The following is a 19,019-nucleotide window of genomic DNA, read 5'->3' as shown; positions in this document are numbered from 1 at the left end:
TCACTTGTTGCAGTGTCAGAGCAATAAAATGTGATGCTTGGAGTCCCCACAGGGAGCTGCCTGTGGCTTTATTAATGAATCTGGTTTTTGGGTAGTCAGGGAAGAAGACAACTTCGCTTCAGTGCAAATCTCCATCTTTCAGGAGCCATGACTCAAAAGAAAAGGGTGCTTGGACTTTTGTTATACACACTTGCTTTGTTAAATGTTTACAATTTTATAATAAAGATGGAATAAGCATTAGAACTTCTGACTGTATAATTTTTACTTTCATAGATTTTAAAACTATTATCCTTTATATATGTGTTTTGGGGGGCTATAAGTTTTATGTCAAACAGTTGGTATTGTTAACTTTTTACTGTCATCAAAGTACAAAAAAGTCCTATTAATTCCCTTATTCTTCCACTTCCCTGAACTCTGGTATACACCAAAAAGAAATCTTTACTTTCCTGTTTTATCATTATAAAATAATAAAAGTATTTTGCTAGTATAGAAAAAAAAAATAATGCAACATATAATCATATAGTCAGCCCTCAAATTTAAATGATACTAAAACATTGCCATATTTGTTTTAAAGAAATAAAATGTTAGCGATAAAGCTTGCCTTACTCCTCCATATTATTACATGGGTATCTGTTATATTATTTTCTGAGTGATGAAAGTATATACTTATTAACAATTCAACTAAAAAACGAAACACCCCTTTCAGACTCCCCAATGAACATTTGGATGTGATATGATAGCAGTAAGTTACTTGAGGGAGTTCTTATATTTTTATAAGAAACTTATAAGAAATTTTATAAGAAAACATTTTAGTGAGACATATTTAATCCATTTGGGTTGCTTAGTTTAAATAACCTGGAATATGTGGATTTATGGGATAGAGCTTTTTGGAAACCAAACATATAAACTATAAAGCCCCAACCTTAAGTATTTCCTCTGAGCTTGCCCTACACTTAGAATGTCTTGTACTCCAAAACCAAGATGTGTCCCAATGCATTGAAGGGGCTTTTTGGAAGTTGCATCTGATAATTTGGTGCCTTCCAAAAGCAGACGCTTATACACGTCTGGGTGATTTTTACTTTTATTTCTCACTAATCATTAGTAAAGTTTGGTTTGGGGTAAGATCTATGATTTCTGTGAGTCTTCTCTGATAATTCAGCCTCTTGTGTTATTGCAACTTACAACCAGCCCTCATCAGCAAGTAGATTATGTTGAAGCAGAACCTGCTCACAATAACAACAATGAAAAGCATAAATATTTAGAAAATATTATAATATAAAATATATGGTACTCAAATAGTTAATCCACAAATGTTCCCTGGAAAATATAAAAGATTTGAGTAAAGCAATAAAGAGATTTCTAGAATGAGAAGATTGAACATTATAAAGATATCACCTCATGTTAAATTATTTAGAGATGAATGTAATTTCAATAAAACCTGATGCTGGATATTAATTTTACTTGAAACAACTATTAATGAATGCAAATAGAAAACAGAATAGGAGAAGATAGCAAAGAAATCTATAAAAAATTATTCATACCATTTCCTACCAAACTGTCAAAACCTGACAGAATACTGGCCATTCTATAGCTATTTCTAGCAGGTAGTTTCAGTGGCTGAAACTCAGCAATGGCTGAGATGCTGTTTAAAGATTTAGTAAAAATGGTAGTCCTGAAGAGTAACTGATGGCAGTAAAGAAGGATAATGTTAATTAATCACTAGATCTAAGGACAATTGTGAACTATGTTTCAAAACCCAGGATGCTTGTAAAAAAATCTCCACTTTTTTTTCATATGAATGCACCTAGTATTTACTATCAGAGCATTAACAGTATGCCTTAGAATTAGGCCCCCTAGGTTAACAGTGTACTGCTGATCAGAATGCACGTCTCAACTCAAGCATCACCTCTCTCAGGTCACACCCTTTTGGAGATCCACAAATTGGGTTATTTGGACTCCTTTTCATTAATTTAGCACATGAATATCCACCTATCTTAGCATGTGTCAAGCAGTAACATGTCAGTTTGTCCTCTGTCAAGACACTCTGACATCTTGGGGAGTAGAGGCTATTTCTTTAAAAAATTGCTTTCATTAATATATTCTAATGCTCAGCAGAATGTCTGAAAATAAAATAGGAGCTAAATAAATTTATATTCTGTTAAACAAATGCATGAATGGATAAACAGTAAGGAATTATCATTTCTAGATTCTAGTGGTGGGCATGATATAAGCTTACATTTCATTCTCACAGTAAGATTTAATTATAAATATTGTTATCACATTTTATAGAAGAGAAAACTTATGCCAATAATTAGCTGCTTAAAGTCATTTGAATTTCAACCTCATGGTGTTTTGGAGTTAAACCACATGATTTTTAAAAATCCTTAATAACATGAACAAACAGAGGAATTGAACAGATAACCTCCCTCAAACAGATTTTAAAATATAAAAGAATTTAATAAATAATAAAGTAAGAATGTCAAATTAATGGAAGTGAGTGATAATATTTATTAAATAACATTGAAAATATTGGCTTGAAATTTGAAAAGATGATTAATTTAAATAATTTCACACCTTTTAAAATAAATTTTAATTTGATTGAAGATTACATTTTAAAATCAGCAAATGGAATTAAAAGGGAAGCTATATGTCTCAAATGTTTGGGTGAGAAGTTATTAAAAACTGAAAGTGATAGAAATTATTAAGAAAAATATAAACAATTTGGCCAGATTGTTTTTATTATTTATTTTTTACTCTTTTTAAAGAAAAATATTACTTAGAGTAAATATGTATAATTGCAAACATGTTGGTGGAAAGTTGCTGAAAGAGGATTTATTTTATTTATAAATAATAAAGTATACATACAATGTAGATGTGTCAGTAAGTTCTTGACAAGATACTTTACCAGAAAAGCAGACATGAATTTACGGGCTAGTGAAGAAAAGTTTCAAGTGGAAGATGTAAGTGAGCAAAAGCACAGAACTTCAATACTGTGTAGATGTGTGAAGTAAATAGGAAATAATAATAATCCAGGCCACCAAGTCATCAGTATTAAAGGAAATGCCAGGGCCCAATTTAAAAAATTCTTGTCTTCTTTGTTAAAGTAATAGTACCACAAAAAATATATATTATGAAACTTATAATTACAAACAACTAAATGCACATGCAAACAATTAACATAAAGGCAAATGAAAATCAGATAAATAAAAATGAGTAATCCTATAAGGAAAATATATCAAGGTAATATGTCAAGGAAAAATCCTATAAAGATACAAATATGTCAAGAATGAAGGATAAAATAATATCCTTTAATTAAACACTAAAAATGTATCTATGAGATTCTTCACTATATCATATATTATTTGTGGGATGGAGGAAACATTACCAGTTTTTTACAAGTGGATTCTTGAATACTAGTCAAATATTCTCTGTATTTCAATAACCAGATAAATGAAACATAAAGACATTTTTCCTGAAAATAAGAGACGCTATTGTTATCAGTTCATTTATCATCTCAAGTTCTTGGAAGCAGTCAAAGCAGAAAATCCATTTCTCTCTTGTGTGAACAATATTTCTTCTACCTCTGTCTTACTTTTGGCTGGAGTCTCTGCAAATTCATGTGAAAAATTGGTTTGTCAGTTTTACACTTCAATTCTTCGGGTTGCTGCTATAAAAGGACAGGTAATTTGCTCAGGGGAAGAGTGGAGTCTGTGGCAGTAGTTGTCATACTAATGGGTAATTCAGAAAACCATTGGTGCTTCAAACAAGAGTCTCTGATATATAAATACGTCATCATTAGGAAATAGAGAACGTACAATGGAGTATGTAATAGAGAACATACAATAGAGTCTGTAATAAGTATCATTTGATATTCTGACAAATTATCCCATGGCTTTCACAGGCTTTTCATACTTGTCTTATGTCAGATTCTTTAGAGAATGTCCAGAGATAGAGATTATTTATGTAGAAAGTCTATTGGAAGTACCCTTGGGATCAACCCATGTGGAGTCACTAAAGTGAGCAGATTTGACCTCACGATAGCACTGGGAGTTCTAGAGCTGGTATAGCCTTTCATCTTTATCCATCTCTGAAGGAATCATTCTCAATATTCCTATGCTATGTGAACTAGTCTTTGGATGTGGCAGCTTCTGAAATAGGAGTGTGGCCTTGGGTAAAGCAGCTCTCTTCTACTGAAGACAGTGTCCGGAGAGTGATTCAGCTAAGGATATTAGCATCACTTACTCACAATAGCTGGAGAAATGAATATCTCAGTGCCAGAGGGAAGTTCTGGGTGGTGCACCAATGCATCAACTTCAGTCCACGTTTCATGATTCATGAATTCATTTGCTTCATACAAGAATTCCTGGAAATATCGCCTCCAGTGTTCTGGTCAGTCTCTTTTCTTGAATAAACATACAAGGGGAAAGTTAGTGAGACCTGGGCCTCTAAACCTGTTCTCAAGGCCACACCTGAGATTCTTTGCCTCTTTGTATTATCCATTCTAAAATCTTTAAACCCTAGGCCAACATTGCTGCTGGTTTAGGTGACTTCCCTGATGGCATGATCCAGAACTTCACCCCTGAGTGCTCTGAACCTCTGATCATTAGGTCCTTCTCAGTCCATAGCTGAAATGCTTGCCCATTTACCATGAAAGTAAGATAAAGGAGTTCCAAGAGATAAATATTGGCCAAAAAGTTCGTTCGGGTTTTTCAAACATCTGATGGAAAAACCTGAACAAACTTTTTTGGCCAACCCAATACATCATCAGAGTACCAAAGTTTTCTCTGCCCCTATTGTGTACTAACAGTCTGCCTGCCAGGATGGGATGGTATTTTTTTTCCTTGCTTGAAATGATCAAATGGCAGCTTAAAATTTAGAGGGATGCTTGCTGTGCCCCTAGTGGAGGAATTCTCTATCTGGGACTGGACTCTCTAAATCACCAGAGTTCAGTGTTCTGGTGATATACAGCACACATTCCCTGAAATGGATCACTGAATATGATAATAAACAGAGACAACCCTACCCCAACCCTTACTTCCTGCTTCCTGGGGAAACAGCATCATACCATTATCATTAATACAGCGTGCATACCATGTCCTGGAGAATAGCACTCTATCTTTGCATGGCATGATCTCCAAAAGGATAGCTCAGCTGAACCTTCAGAGATCATTTTTGCATTCTATCAGCACAATGTTCTGGGTGGCACTGAATGTGATAGAGCCAACAAATCTCAGATTCATGTGTCCACTGTGGCACCTTTTTGTTTTTTTTGCTGGAAAATAGGTTTTTTACATTATGAGGGACTTTGTATATCAGGGAATATTATTAAGGAGTCTGTGTCAGTGGATATAACTTTCTATAAGTCTTTGGCTGATAGTGCTGGTTAAGTTCTTGTAAGCAGGAAAGGCAAACCATCATGGGAATGTGTGTTAGACTACTGTAAAACAATCACACATTCCCTAATAAAAGTGTGGTGGTAATTGCTAGTATGGTTAGTCACACTTCCATAGATTCAACTAGTAAGGAGACAAGTCAGATAAATTTAGACATTTTACTACTCATGGTGTAGCAGGTGACATAGGTTCCCTTTGACCTACAGATTCCATTGGGGCGATGTGGATGGGAGTCCAGGTGGATGCTGCACACATAGCAGGACCGTGTCACAGCTGAGGAACAGTGAGCTTAGAAATTACCCATTCCTATAAGAGGGGTACTGGCAAACCTGCCTATATTTCCTTCTAGAGAGAGACTTCATTCTTACTACCTTGTAATGTAAGTAAGCAGATCCCTGGGAGGGGAAGAGACAGTCTCTATCTTCTGGAATGTAAATGAACCTGAGAATTGAGTGCTAATATGTGGGGATAAAGAAAGATAAGAGAGTTATGGAGAATTGTTTCCCATCCGATACAAAATAGGTTTTATTACATTCTCTTGGCCAAAATTTCAGTAGCAAATCTTTTACCTGCCAATTTCTACTGTACTAGCTCTTTTTCCCCTGGCCAAGGACCCAATGTAAGGGTTATAATAATTATAAAATATGTCTCTTCCAATTATACATTTAGAGTTTATGTCTCAAGTGAACCCACTGTGAGTTTTAACTGAACCAAGTCTCCTTTAATTACCTGGTCCCTATGCATCCTCCATCTATATAAAAGCACTTGAAAACACTTTGTGTCTATGGGTATCAATGTCGAGTTGGATCCCATGTCTTTGAAATACTTGAAAATGCTCCTTTCTGAAGTGCATAATTAACTAAATATAAGGTTGTAGTTATTATTGGAGCAGTAATGGGGAAAACATCACTATGCACATTTGTTGTGTGTTCCTCCTGGAAAGGTTCCACGTTAGATTTTGCTTCCTCAGAGCACTGCTAATTTTCAGGTTTCCTAGGAAACTAATTTTGAATCAGGAACACAGTTGGAATGCCTTTAGCATCAAGATTGTTGGAAGTAGTCTTTAGCAGAAGGGAGATGTACAGGTTTCTTATTGCTGCTGTAACAAATTACTATAAACTTAGTGGCTTAAAACAACACAAGTTTATTCTTTTATAGTTCTTTTACAGTTCTCAAGATGAGAAGTCCTAAAATGGGTCAGAAGGGCTACATTCCTTCTGAAGGGTCTAGGGGAGAATTGATTTTCTTGCCTCTTCTAGCTCTAAAGGGAACCTGTATTCCCTGGTTCATGGCCTCTTTCTCCACCTTCAATGCCAGAAATATAATATCTTCAAATCTTTACTCTTGCAACATCACAATGCCATCTGTGTCTGACCCTCTTATTGCCTTCTTATAAAGACCCTTGTGATTAAATCGGCCTCACTCATATAATCCAGAACAATGTTCCCATCTCAAGATCCTTAACCTTATCACATCCACAAAGTTCTTTTTGCCATGGAAGGTAAGGTATTTAAGGTTTGGGGGATTAGGATGTGAATATCTTTGATGGGCCATTATTCAACATTTCACAGTCTACCCTCTGTGACATCTCAATGCATAACACATGAAACTGTTGGTAATTAATGATATTGTCTTTGACATCCCTAGTAAGTCATGATGGGGAACAAAGTGGATGGTTTCTAAAACAGCACAATTTCCTTACAGGTGAAATAATAATGAATCTCAAAATGTGGTTTAATGACACACAATTCTTTAAACTGGTGATACTTATTACCGTTTTATCACTGCAATGTTTATATTTAATCATTACAGTTTCTGCAAATGTTTCATAATGAGATATGATTTTCACATCACATTTGTTGTGAAACTTCTTTTATTTTTGAACTTATACAATAATATCTTAAATTAAAAATTTTTTTTCATAAATAACAAGTAGCTAATTTGTACTTAAATTACTTTTTCTTATTACATTTGTGTCTCTTTTCTTGTGTGTGGTTCATAAAACCCTTGTTCTTTCTGTAAAATAAAGTAGATTATGAAACAGATATATTATTTAAACATTAGAGTTAAACAGAATTAGTTAAGTAGAAGTAAATTTGGGGGTGGTTTGAATTTTTGAATTTTTTTTTGTAAGTTTACCTTTTCCTATAATCACCCAGTTCTTAGTGCTTTTTTATTTTAATTTTTGTGTTACAAGTATTATTTTTTTGTTACATAAATTAACCCATTATTATAGGCTAGCAACTTCAAATAGTGGCACTTCTACTGGTCCTTCAGTTCCTTCAGTCTTCTGATGGACAACTTTACTGTGTCAGCAGAAGTGGTGTTATAGGTCTGGGCACCACCAGCTACCATTTCATGCAGGAATCATGACGCCAGATGCCCACAGCTGGTCTCTTCCTCTTGGTTTTTTCACAGAAGGAGCAAGTGTACTTGGCGTGCTGGCTGATTTCTTCAGCATTTTCCTGAGGGAGGTACTATAATGGGTCCCATATTTACTGAAAATTCCAGACTTCTTTGTGCGTTAATCATGCCTCTCAACAAATATTAAATTTTTGAAAGAAGGTGAAACAACACCCAAAGAAATGGAGAATCCATCTTAAAGGAGTTTCCAAAATATAAGCAGTACTTTTTATAATCATTCTCTATTCTGCACCATTAAAGATAATAGATTCTCCATGTGAGTCACCCAGAGAAGACCACATTATCCTTATGATAATGCTGCAGTGATGTATGCAAAATATACTGCTAGGTGAGAGGCATACGGTTTAATGGATTGTCTGATATATTAATATTGTTAATACCTTCGATTTTCATCCTAAAGTGAAAGAGAGCTTATAGATCCAGAAATCTGGTGAACTTTCATAATATGTTCATGTTTATAGTTTTAGTTTTTTTGACTCATAAACTAACTTATGCACACTAGAAATATTTGGGTTTTCTTTTTTTCTAACTTTTTGATTAAATTTGAGGTTAAAGAGTTGAAACTGGTAACATTTAAAAGCCTTGTCAGGAGAAAAAAAAGACTTCAATTTCTACAGTGTGACTAGGAGAAAGTTTAGACTTCTAGGCACTGGGAAAATGCTGGAAACATAGATCTAAACTGGAATAAATGCATATACACTTGCCATATTCTTACTGTCAATGAAGAAACATAATTATCCTTATTTTATATTAAATGGAATGGTTCTATAAATAACTTTTAGAACACGTATCTTCAAAGTTTCTAAGCAAGAAACTTTCAAAGGCAAGAAATATAATGAAATTTAAACCCCAAATAATTAAAATACTCACATCTTTTAGACACAAATTTCGACTTTTAAAATTATTGCAGAGAATTATATTACAGAATATATATCATTTTGTATCTGCTTAAAAATTCAGTCTAAACTTGTGTTTTAACATTTTTACTAATTAGATAATCGAGGTTCATAATGATCTTAAAATACAAAAAGTCCCCTACATACAAATGAGTTCTGTTCTGAGAGTGCATTTGTAAGTCCAAAAAAGTTAGGCTATGTACCCAACTAACACAATTGGTTATCTAGTACTGTACTGTAATAGGTTTATAATACTTTTCACACAAATAATACATGAAAACAAACACAAAAAATAAAGAAAACATTCTTAATCTTACAGTACCAGCTACGTCCCACTGCTTTTACTCTTTCTTCTGGACATCCTGGGCTTGAAATAAAAATGCTGTACTACCATACTCTATACAGTACTGTATAGTAAAGTACACAAAAGCACGACCACTTGTAGAGGATGTGCGCATGTGACAATATACACCAGACGTGAACTAACTTACGTGACTGGACATGAGAATTCACATTCGCATGTTTGAAAATTCCAGACTTGAAGGTTTGTATGTAGGGGACTTAATGTAATATAACAAATAATTAGCATTCAATGCTCTACGGCCTCCATATCTTTTTCACCGGGACTGATGTCTATGGCTTTGTTGTGTTTGGGGGCCAGTTCAATTCCATAGCTATTTGATAAGTGTTAAAATATCACTTCTAACTTAGATATGTTAAGGTTATGAGAGAAAGTATGTGCTCTGCTTCATGGAATTGAGACCAAAGTTTTGCATAAATAAACCAACTGGAGAGCAATACAAGATAAAATTGAAAACAAAATAATAACTGATATTTATTGAAATATTTATATTGTTCAAATATGAAATATTTTATAAAGGCTATATCATAAAGTATTCAAAAATTACAATGGGCTTTTAGTTCAAACAGTCCTCAGATTCACTTTCTGATGCGCCTCAGCCCAAGCTGTATTGCCTTGGATGGATCACTTATTTTCTCGCACTTAGCACACTGTATAATACATGTTAATCAATACATGCCAAAAATTGTATTACTGTTAGTGCTATTGTCTCTTTTAGAATAGTTTTGTTAACGTTAGTATTATAATTAGTATTATTTTCTGTTTTGGTATGTTAATCTATTCAGGAGTTGAATGAGTTAAAGGAGATAACTCTATGAAGGTTTTTCTTGGCAATGGTGGTTATATGTTTCTTGTAGGACAGATAAGACTTGAGTAAGCAGATAGGTAGATGCACTTTATTGAACAGTTAATCATTATGTGAGCACATACTACATGCCAGGCATTATATTAATTCCTGAGAAAATCTAAGTACAATGATGCATGATCATTTTATTATCAAGGAATTTATAATCTGGGATAGAATGACATAAATGAATCAAGAATTAAAATGCATAGAGTATATTCAGGTACTATAGGAGCACAGATAAAGTGTGTCACTATTCAGATGGCTGGCCAGGGAATACTTAAAGAAGCAAGAGGGATGGATGAGTTTACACTCAGGAAGAGAAAACAATCATGTGATGAACAGATGAAGCTGAGGAGTCCAAAATAACTGGAATTAAAGTAGAAGATTTGTTTCACAAAGAATTTCGTTTGATAGATGTAGTTTGTGCATGATCTGAAATGTGGAAAAGAGAGTATAGACACCAGAGTGTCAACGGGACTAAAAATTTTTAACAAAATATCTGAGCCTTACACTACAAACATCTACAATTTAAAAAATTCTTATCAAATTAGCTCCCAAAGAGAAAGGAAAGCCTATTATGCAGCTCTGTAGCTTTGCTACACCCTTCGAGAGAAGACATCTGGAAGTCACATGCATCTAGGGAGCTTGACTTTTTCAGCAACACTGGCCTATGTTAAAGTACCAATAGGTATTTTCTTAACTCAAATAACTACTTTCTCCTGGCCATTGTTCTACAGTCTGAATGCATTTTAGTGAATTAATCACTTAGCTAATAATCTCTTTGAAATGTAAAATGAAACATTTTTTTAAAATCTTTTTTTAATGTCTTTATTGGAGTATAATTGCTTTACAATGTTGTGTTAGTTTCTGTTGTACAATGAAGTGAATCAGCTATATGTGTACATATATCCCCGCCCCGTATCCACTCCCTCTTGAGCCTCCCTCTCACCCTCCCTATCCCATCCCTCTAGGTTATTGCAAAGCACGGAGCTGATCTCTCTGTGCTATGCAGCAGCTTCCCACTAGCCATCCATTTTACATTTGGTAGTGAGAGAGTGCTACTCTCTCACTTCATCCCAGCTTCCCCTCCCCACCCACCCCCACTGTCCTCAAGTCTGTTCTGTATGTCTGTGTCTTTATTCCTGCCCTGCCACTAGGTTCATCAGTACAATTTTCTTAGATTCCATATATGTGCATTAGTGTAAAGTATTTGTTTTTCTCTTTCTGACTTACTTCACTCTGTATGACAGACTCTAGGTCCATCCACCTCACTACAAATAACTCAGTTTCATTCCTTTTTATGGCCGAGTCGAGTAATATTCCATTGTATATATGTGCCACATCTTCTTTATCCATTCATCTGTTGATGTACACTTACATTGCTTCCATCTCCTGGCTATTGTAAATAGTGCTACAATGAACATTGTGGTACATGACTCTTTTTGAATTATGGTTTTCTCAGGGTATATGCCCATTAGTGGGATTGCTGGGTCATATGGTAGTTCTATTTTTAGTTTTTTAAGGAACCTCCATACTGTTTTCCATAGTGGCTGTATCAATTTACATTCCCATCAACAGTGCAAGAGGGTTCCCTTTTCTCCACACTCTCATTTATTGTTTGTAGATTTTTTGATAATGGCCATTCTGATCAGTGTTAGGTGATACCTCATTGTGGTATTGATTTACATTTCTCTAACGATTAGTGATGTTGAGCATCTTTTCATGTGTTTGTTGGCAATCTGTACGTTTACGTTCAATATTTCAAAAATGAGTTGGTTGTTTTGCTTCATGAATATCAATACAATTTGAACCTTTCAGCCTTGTATCCCATGTGGAACAAAGTAGCATTCTTCCTCTTTCCCTTTGCATCCTCATATGTCAAAAGGACCTTAAAAAATAAATCTCTCACCATCATCAAACCTCTGTGAACATCAACAGAGACAAAACTATAGGAGATATTATAAGGGCAGAAAGGTTTAGGGGACAAATTGTTCTGAAAGAATTTAGAACACAAATATCAGTCACGATCACATACTTTTTAGGATCTATATTACAAGAATATAACTGTAGCATGAAGTCAGTTATATGACTTGAATAAATATAGCTTTGAAAGTAGGAAAATTTTTCAGTTTTCTTAAAGCAGGTAATATTCTATCTCAAATATCTCAGTAATTTAATTACTGCAGACAAAGTAGGGCCTTCAGTACTACATGAAGGATTCCCAGCTTTACTGATGCTTTTATGCATTTCAGTCCCTCTCCACATTAAGATACCAACAGAATTTTACATGCTTCTCACCTCATAAAGTGATCTTATTTATGGAGAAATTGTACCCTGCTAACAAAAGTCCCATTTTAGTGGCTCATAGAGAACAATGGGTTATTTCCTGATGGACAGGAAAAAGCATAGTGAAGAGAGCTATGACTATAAAATTAAGAGGAATGTGGCAAAAATTTTACTTGGTTAAGCAGCTGTATCATCTTATAAAAGTTCCAAATTTAACAAGTACAAAATACAGAGTAGAAGCTATATAAAATGCTTTATTTTGTGAAATTCAGTACGTACTGGAAATTTTCTTGTTATAACATTGCATTTTGCTTAACATTCTACAAGATACCAGTACCAAAAATTATTTCATATGAACATCTGCCACCAATGCATTTACTTTCTAGCATTACTATGATTAATTTCGATTATGTTATTTCAGCTTGTAGTTGTCATAAAATACTTTAGTTGAATTCAAATGAAGAAATATATATTACTTCATAGAGAAGTCATTCCAGTTACAAAACTACAAGGGGTCACAACATATTTTACACTAAAGAATGCTAGAAAGAAAATTAATGGTTTTTTTTCATGTATATAACTATGCTCTAAAATACAAAAATGGCCTAATGCATCTACCATGAAATATCCTTTCTACTTTACTTTGTGGGACATATGCATTAGGTCTTCTAAATTTGTTTTCTGTGGGTTTTTCAAAAAATACATTTATTTGAAATTTGCAAACACATACTATTTCAAGTGAATTTCATATTTTTACTTTTTCATAAGAAAGAACTAAAGTATGAGCTACACTATCAGATTGTATATTGAAACACATTGTGACTTAAGATAACATTATTTCTGTTCATACGCAGTGTTGTTAGAATTCTGATATGTAAAAGTGGGTTTTCAGCAGCTCAGGCAGATTCTTGGGGAGACAGCAGGAGGTAGCTCACAGACTCAAGTTTAATAGTTCACCTAGGAATAATCAGGTTGATCTGTAATCCAGAAGGGTATTTGAGTATTAAGATTAATTTTGTTAGATATATTTCTTTCCATACATTCAAATTGGACCACATCTGCTTCAATATTTAGTGGCTTAAGAACCCAATTAGTAATTCACAGGATTCAGTGAGCATGAGACTGAAGCAGAGGAATTGGTTGATCTTATGAAATTTTTTCTCTATGCCATGTGTAGATCTTGCTATATTATCCCTAATATATGAGAAAATAAGTGACCGGGGCACTCACATCACTGTAGAGAATATTTATTTTCCATCATTGTGTATACCTGCTCACAAATTATTTGATTAAGCTTTTACAATGCCCTATATCCATCAATAAGATAAAAATTTCCTATCATTTGACACTTCCTTGGGACAACTATTAATATTTCACTGCATCTTATTTTTTTCCATCATTTATATATTAACTTAATAATCCTTTTTCTAGGAAGACATCATAACCCCTATATTATGTTTTCTTCACTCTTCAGGAATTTAAGGTCCATCTCTGTATTATTCTTAATATAAATATTCCTTTTAAAATATATTGATAATAAAGAGATTACTTTGTCACGTGTGAAATTAAACTAGTTGTTGTTATTTATTTTGTTTACCCAGTAGTGTTTTCAATGAGACCAGATCAATGATCTTTATTTTTAGAATAAGCAAATGAATTACCAAAAGAAAAATAAAATATAATTAGAGGGATAATAAAATTTATGTCTCTTGATTCCAACTTTTTATAGAAATTATTAGTTAGCTTTATGTTGGGAAATTTAAGAGACTTTTAAAAATTATTTGGTCACTCCTTACTCTATTTACCTTTATATATGATTAAAGTAATGTTAGGGCTGGGAATATATTAAAGAAGACATAGATGCTGTCATTATCTTGACACAGATTTAAAAACCAGAAAACTACATTTACTAAAATTAGTGCATCAAGAAGTTTAAAACAGTTTATTAAATGAATGGGTGTAGCTGCAGTTCCTATCCAAAGCAGAGGTAGAAGATTCCATGAGGAACACAGCAAATATGATAATTCTAAACCTCTTAATTCTAAAAGGAACACAGCAAATATGATAATTCTAAATGGGTAAAAGGCATTTAATCAGGAATAAAAGTGGGGTGAAGAACCTGGAAATATCAGAGGTAAAGTAATGTGGATGACACAGTTCATCTGGAACACAAAGACCTGTGTGGTTGGAATGCAGACTGGCAAGCAGAAGAGCTGAGAGGAGACATAAGAGAGAAAAAGGAGTCCGACCATGAAGGATATTTTAAACCATTCAAAGTCTGCCTATCTTTTAAGATTGTCCAAATGAAGGACCAATCAGACTAATGATGTTAATTTTGCCACCTATAATTCAGAGTACCTCAGTGTAGTAGAAAGAGAATCAACAGGCACAAAGACCACACTTGATTTAATAATCAGTGTTTGGTTTCTTTTCTTACATATCAAATGTTCAGTTAACCTCTTTTTAATGGATTCTGTATGCACTATGAGGTATAGACGTACAAAATTTTTAAAGTGTTGAGTTTGATGCATCTTTGGAATATCAAAATGTAGTTATTCAGTTCTCAGTTGTGCGTTTGTGCATGAATCTCAGAAGAGATGTCTGGGTTTGAGGTAAAATGGTGGAAATTCTTGGAGCATCTAGGAGTCTGAATAAATAAACCCTATATTTTCTGCCTAAATTTGAAACCAGTTGAAATAGGAGTCACCTTTTGATATCAAAATGTAAGGATATAACCTAATTGTACAAGTTCAATGGTTATTTGAATAATAATTAAAAAAAAATAGACCCAGATAGCCTCCCATTATTTGGCAGTAGTTGAAGTCCATGGGGTTCCCCCATGAATGTCTACCCTGTTAAGCTTATCATATGGCTAAAAGGATATGAGAATGTATTTCTTCTTTGAGTAAACAGATCCCAAAGTGAAGGAGGCAATGCAAACCCAGTTGTTTTCCCAAAACATCAATCATATAAGTTACTCCTCCTATTTTAGGCAGAAAGAGACTAAACATTGATCAACTGAAAGTTCCTTCACATGAAAGGAAAAGTCAAGGGTGCAGGTATTAAGTATTAAGCTCATAACAGTGGAAGTGAGCTTGTGATTGGTAATTCAAGTTATGGAAGTGATAAACTATTGGGAGAAAACCAAATAATAGAAGAAAACTTAACCTTAAATCATATTATAATGCAATGTAAAAAACACATTAGTCCATGTTAATGGACTAATGGAGAGCATAAAGAAAGTGTGATAGCCTCAAATTTGTATATAATCAGTACCTAAGAGAATACATTCCTATATCTCAGCTCCTTAAAGTTTTCCTTAAGTATTTAAGCCAGTGGACTTGGAACTCAAATGAATATCTTTAACAATTTTATTTATCCTTTAGTTAACTATTCGGTTCAATAAATATTTATTTAGTGTCCACTATGCTTTAGACACAGAAATACGTTTTTTAAAAAATAATAAATATATAAAACATATATTTTGTTCCATTGAAAAGTTTAATGGGGAATTAGGACAAAAAACAAAAACAAAAAAATGTATAATATTTTAAATATTGTGATGGGGATGTATAAAGTATTGTGTGATCACACAGATAAGGAAGACCATGTAATTATTGAAGGACAGGATATGCTTCCTAGAAGAAGTAATTTCTAAGGAGAAATTATAAACTATTTTGGTTAAAGGAAATCATAGAAAAAGTCAGTGTAGTGTGGGAAGAGTGTCCTATATGAGAGGAATGATTTGGCTCTCATTGGCCAAACTCCACCAGAAGCCATGGGACCCCAGAGCTGCTGTCCACAGAGAGCAACCTTCAGCAGACAGAGCAGGGTGGACAATGGCAAAAAGTGGCTTTGGAAGGATAAAAATCATACTACCCAGATAAAAGTAACATGCATCAAACTGCTTACCTTAACTCTATTGGCACTCTTTTCCCTTAGGAATTAAAGAGGAGCCTCTTCCTTTACCCTAGTCAGTACTCTGGTGCTTACGCAGAGAAAAAAGTGCAATTCAACCTCCAATTTCCAGGGAAGGAAGAGTGTCTAAGATACTGTTAACTTGCAGCTGATCTGTGGTGGCTCTGTGCCACCAAGGAGCTTACTAACTCTTGACCAAGATAGGAATGAAATGTTATATTAGTGATTTATTTTGTGCTCCTTAAAGCCCTAAAACTCCCCTGGAGCCATTACAACGTTGTTTATAGAAATGTGTAGCTCTATATTGTGTAACTGATTTAACCAGTTACACAATCTAGTTTTGCTATGTGACTAATGGAGTATTAAAACAAAAACAAAAACAAAACAAACAGCCCTCAGTAAGGTTTAGCCTCATCTTCCCTGATGCCAAGATATGTTACAGATATCTTCAAGGTTTGTCATGTTGAGATGAAGCATGTGATGAGAGAATGAGAGAAGACCCTGAAAATCTTTGCCTGAATGTCTGGGACCTCCTTGATGTTTGCCTGTGTTTTGTTTCTCCTGCTCTATCATACACATTGCCTTTAGTAAAGCCCCACTGGAGGCTTTAATAAAAGCCATTTTGTGTGGTCACATGAGCCTTTTCAGTAATCACATGAGCCCTTTCAATAATTCAACCCAAAATGAACATAACGCAATTGCTGCAATGATATATAATAATAAAAAATATCTTTTCATCGAATAAATGAATCAGTGAATTAATGAGTGAATAAATGAATAAGGAGTGTCAACTATTTTGTACAGATACTAAGTGCACAAATGGGGTAGATTCAGTGAGTTCATAGGGGAATTTATTATTATTAGCATTTAGGTGATTTTAAATCCTGTTGCTTATTCTTTTCTTTTAATGATCTCAGGTCTACATCAAAGAATATATATAAAGGATCATAGTACTGAATTTTCATAAAAGTTTTATTTATGTGTTTGGCAGGGTGGTGCATTAAAAATGATTTTTTATAATTTATTACAAACCAAATAAAGTTTCAAGGCACCTATAAAAAATGTGAACTGTCTTTGTTACTGTTTATGTAGGCTAATGTCAGATGAAACCAGGACTCTAATTATTAAATGTCACATAACCTCATGGTGCCAAATCTTTGCTGACTCAGTTGTCAGGCTGACATATATTCTATCTAATACAGACTGCCCATAGTTGGACTCACTAAATGCTTTCCATGCCTCTTCTCTACCATTCATTCTTCAACCTGTCTTTAGAACCTACCACCTGCCAAACCATGAGCTAGATGTTGGTGATACAATAATTGAAAACAAACAAAAAAAAACATATTTCCTATGCTTATAGAGTAGACTAGTGGGGATATAGTCATTTTGACATATAATTTCAATATAAAATTTGAAATGAATGAAAAATATTTTGAAAGTAAAGGGTCCTCAAATTCTTTTCTGAACCAAACTGGCCTTGCTTCAGCATTGCCCCATGATTGGGTCCGGTTTTTCTGAAAAAGGACCCTCCTCTTTGCTCAGCTTGGCTTCCCTGCCCACGTACTCTGAGTTCATGGACTCACAGATCATTCTGAGTTCCTCCTCTTCTTTACTCAAATCTCCTTTTTAAAGGAAAGATGATTTAAAATCTCTTCTCAAGTAACTCATTAGTTCTTGCTATTGGAATAAATGGATTTAATCTATTTGCTTTAAATATGATTTTAAATTTTTCAATATTATCTTTTACAAAATAAAAGCAAATATATTCCTAACAAATTTTGTTAACAAAATTGCTGTCTTTATTCCTAGTTTAGGTATGTGTGATTGAAAGCGAATTCCTTTAATTTCTGGATTATAAGTAAAAGATCTCTTAGAAATCTGACACAAGATGGTATGACTGAAGGCCAAGGATAATACCTGGAAGTTGAACTGAAACATGGAAGGAAAAGCAGACAAATAAATATCTGCTGAAAGTATACATAGGAAAAGGCATCCAGACAGGATCCAATTTAAAAAAGAATAAACCTAAAGCCAGGATTTAAGAAGTAGGAACTTAAATACTACTGATGGAATAGAGGGTGGGTTTCTTTTTAAATTCCTTTGGATGAATGTTGATATACTTTGCCCTCCTATAGTCAGATACTTAGATTACCTTTCCACAAAAGAAAAGCAACGTTGAAACCATGTTCCAGAGTGGCTTGCACCTGCTCAAAATTGGTTTACACAGTATTAAAGGTTTAAACCATATAAAGAAAAGTTAGAGACTCTTCCATATTCAAAGCTTTCCCCTCAAAATGAATATGATTAATAACTTCTCTCCTTTGCTTTGATTGTTGCATGTTTCAATGTCATAGAAATTCAAGACAAGATCTTAAGGTGTCACATCTTTTCTCCATATGAAGCTGAGAAAATCTGCCTATGGTTTTGATGCTAGGAGGATATCTGAATCACAAGCTTGAGAGCTAGGCTTATTGTTCTAAATATAATTTGACAGTTAAAATGGAGTTGACTAGAGAAAAAGCTAGGATTTACATTTCATTTTAAAAATCCTTAGTGAAAATATGTAGTCAGGACAACTATAGACTCAAAACTGCTATTTTGATTCCAATAATGCCTGGTTCCAAGATGTCAGTAATCTCCCCAAAGATAATAGTGTGAATACATAATTAATATTATCAAAATGTTAAATATAGTATTTATCATTACATTGCTAAAAGAACCATAAAGATAATTAAGGACAAGTCTCTAAAAGCAAATAAATAAATAAATAAATAAACAAAAAACAAAGAAACAAAAAATAACCCCTCTATTTCTCATTAATTATCTATAGATATTTTAGTCTCAATTATATTTAGAGGTCTTTAAATGTGTGTGCCAAATGTGAATGATAT

General features: G+C 33.8%; 1 pseudogene; it reads right to left on the bottom strand.

The window, feature by feature from the left end:
* Positions 1 to 7,655: 7,655 nt before the first annotated feature.
* LOC131761902 (large ribosomal subunit protein eL43-like) lies at positions 7,656 to 7,914 on the bottom strand (annotated as a pseudogene).
* Between the last annotated feature and the right edge of the window lie 11,105 nt (positions 7,915 to 19,019).

This window comes from Kogia breviceps, chromosome 1 (assembly GCF_026419965.1).
Source record: "Kogia breviceps isolate mKogBre1 chromosome 1, mKogBre1 haplotype 1, whole genome shotgun sequence".
In the NCBI taxonomy this organism is placed as follows: Eukaryota; Metazoa; Chordata; class Mammalia; order Artiodactyla; family Physeteridae; genus Kogia; species Kogia breviceps.
This window is presented reverse-complemented; position numbering and strand designations above follow the sequence as displayed.